The sequence below is a fragment of the Colobus angolensis genome, unplaced genomic scaffold, assembly GCF_000951035.1.
Source record: "Colobus angolensis palliatus isolate OR3802 unplaced genomic scaffold, Cang.pa_1.0 Scaffold115, whole genome shotgun sequence".
Classification (NCBI taxonomy): domain Eukaryota; kingdom Metazoa; phylum Chordata; class Mammalia; order Primates; family Cercopithecidae; genus Colobus; species Colobus angolensis.
This window is the reverse complement of record NW_012112586.1, coordinates 582,491-585,544: the sequence shown is the minus strand read 5'-3', so window position 1 is coordinate 585,544 and position 3,054 is coordinate 582,491. Positions and strand designations below refer to the sequence as shown.

Below are 3,054 nucleotides of genomic sequence, written 5' to 3'. Positions count from 1 at the left end.
GTGTCTGCAATGTGTCAGGAGTTGGGTGGGAAACGGAAGATCTCACACACGTAGTGCTGATTTTAAATAAGGCATCTGTTTCTGAGACACCTGGGGAGAGCACAGCCACCTTCCTCACGGTGCTGGCCTGTCTCTCCCGGAAATCGCCTCTGCTCTCCACATGATGCTGGTGTAAGCACAAAGGACCCAGGACTTCTCTTGGTGACTGCACGAGTACAAGCGCTCCCTCAGACACTGGTAAAGATTTTCACTTGGGCAGAGAAGTGTGAGGCTTGTTACCACCTGCTATCTACACCTGGCTGTGGCTCCAGGAGAAACGGCAGGAGTCGCTGCAGGGAGCCCCTGGCCTGCTCTCCTCCTCCTCCTCCTCCACCACCTTCCTTCCTCTCCCTCTGGCCTTTCCCTGTGCCCCACGAAGGTCAGATCAGATACGGGGCCTCAGTGTCCTTGTGCTTCCTGATGGCCTACAGGCCTGACCAAGGGTCCAAGCTGCCCCTTCCCGGTGGCCAGCCATGGTGGAATCACACAGGACCAGTGGCCTGAGAGGAAGAGACCGGCAGGAAGGAAAGACCCTTAGCAACAAAGTAAAACCAGAACAGAGGACCTTTCTGTGTAAGAATATTTGGCTTTAGAAGGTAAATAAAATAATTATATTTCTTAGAACAGAATTTTCTGACATCCCTAAATCCTACAGGTAAATTATTCCCAACTAATTTTCAAAAGGCAATCAATAATAAGACAATATGTTCTTCTTAAATAATATGAGCATACGCTTGTTAAAGATTGGGTTACAGGCTGAGCGCGGTGGCTCATGCCTGTAATTCCAGCACTTTGGGAGGCTGAGGTGGGCGGCTCACTTGAGGTCAGGAGTTCGTAACCAGCCTGACCAACACGGTGAAACCCCATCTCCACTAAAAATACAAACATTAACCTGGCGTAGTGGCGAGTGTCTGTAATCCCAGCTACTCGAGAGGCTGAGGCAGGAGAATGGTGTGAAGCCGGGCGGCAGAGCTTGCAGTGAGCCAAGATGGTGCCACCCCACTCCAGCCTGGGCGACAGAGCGAGACTCCATCTCAAAAAAAAAAAAAAAAAAGAGAGATAGAGTCACACTCTGTCATCCATGCTGGAGTGCAGTGGTGCGATCTCGGCTCACTGAAACCTCCGCCCCCCGAGTTCAAGCAATTCTTCTGCCTCAGCCTCCTGACTAGTGGGGATTACAGGCACACACCACCACACCAGGCTAATTTTTGAGTTTAGTATAGGTGAGGTTTCACCATGTTGGCAGGGCTGGTCTTGAACTATTGATGTTAGGTGACCCAGCCCCGCTCAGCCTCCCAAAGTGCTGGCATTACCGGCTGAGCAACCGCACCCAGTTTACGCCTGGTTAACTCTTAATGATCAAAATCAAAGTACGGATGGAAAAGACAGAATCTGGGACGTCACATTGCTGAGGTCTGAGAGTCATGACCCCACCGTCACCGGGGAGGCCCAGCAGAGGGCAGCACCTGCATCATGAGGCCCAGCTGAGGCGCCGCCGCACAGAGCGGCCACCATCCTACCCCTGGTCCACCGGGAAGCTCGCTCCCCCTCCTGTATTCCTGGCAGATGGCAACGGGCGAAGTGTGGGCCAAGCGCGGAGAAGGCAATGCCATGCGTCTGCTGTTGTCACAAGCCACAGAAGTTAGCTTCACTCCTGCCTGAAACCGGCAGGGCACTAGAATTCTCTTTTAAAGCATGTGTTGAACAGAGTGTGTAATAACATGAGATTAAGAAGTTACTCTCCAAACAACAAAATATAAATATTAAAATGAAGCTTCCAATGAATATGAAAATCTTTACCAAAAAATAGTTTATTGCACAAAATTTGAGGAATTCCCAAGCACACTTACATTTGTAAAAAAATCAACGTGCTTTTTAAAGTTACACTTTGTCAGACAAGGTGACCCCTTTCCCCAGAACAGCCACAACTTGAGGGCTCTCTTTTGTGAGGAAATTTTTAATAAAAATGACTAACTCAAAAGCACTGAATTTTCCAGACCCTCTAACGCATTTCCCTCAGGATCCTGTGAGAGCCCGAGATCACCGTATGATGAGATTTGCCTGGACCTTCCGGTCAGTGAGCTCAGAACGCCTCACACCACAGCATCACTCAAGTCCTCACGTCAGAGGGCTCCTCGAAGGGAGGCTCCAGGACGGTTCTCTCTCAGATTTGCTGGTCCCCTCCCGAGAATCTTCACATACAAGATTCTGTTTTTGTTTTTAAAGACCTCAGGGAACTAGAATTCTATGTTGTGGGAACCCTACACCAAGGAGAGCTGAGGGCAAACTCCCTAGCACAGCACAGTGCAGCACGGACTGTGTTCTAGGGGGCAGGGCCCTGCTGGACCCACCTGAGGAGAGTCCATTTCACATCCTATCAAAATCACTGCCTAATCCATATTGCAGAGGTTGGGAACAGGGGTGTGAGTCCGTAAGACCCGCAGCATCAATCTCACACACACCATGGAAAAACACATGAAAACCAAGTTACATTGTTTTGGGAGCGTCAGAAAAACAAGCAGTGACGTCGTGAAGTGCCCAAGCCTGTTGTGACACACAGCGTGGGGACGAACACGCCGCATAATGCTCTGGGGACCTTGTTTTCTAAGCAGTACTCCCGACTTCACTGCCTTTTCCATGAGGATATTCCATCATTCCCACTTCTGCCCACAAGAACAAAATAATTCAAACTTTACGCACTGAAGTAACTCTGGGAGGTAGAAGTGCCGGGAGAGTCCCTTGGAGATAAGGAAAAAACCTCAACAGTAAAAAAAAAAAGCTGGCAATTTAAAACTTCAACTTCAGTCGGGGGTGGTGGTTCACGCCTGTAAACCCAGCACTTTGGGAGGCTGAGGCGGGCAGATCACCTGAGGTCAGGAGTTCGAGACCAGCCTGGCCAAAATGGTGAAACTCCGCCCCTATAAAAATACAAAACTTAGCCCGGTGTGGTGGTGGGCACTGTAGTCCCAGCTACTCGGGAGAATGAGGCAGGAGAATGGCTTGAACCCGGAAGGC

The 3,054-nt window shown here is 50.0% G+C and overlaps 1 protein-coding gene across 1 annotated transcript in view; it reads right to left on the bottom strand.

Moving 5' to 3' along the window:
• Window positions 1–1,004: 1,004 nt before the first annotated feature.
• Window positions 1,005–3,054, bottom strand: part of GOLGA3 (golgin A3) — an 81,583-nt gene continuing 79,533 nt past the window's right edge. Inside the window, exon 29 of the mRNA XM_011960757.1 lies at window positions 1,005–1,048. The gene's annotated coding sequence lies outside the window, so the exon portion shown is untranslated. The remainder of the gene's footprint in view (window positions 1,049–3,054) is intronic.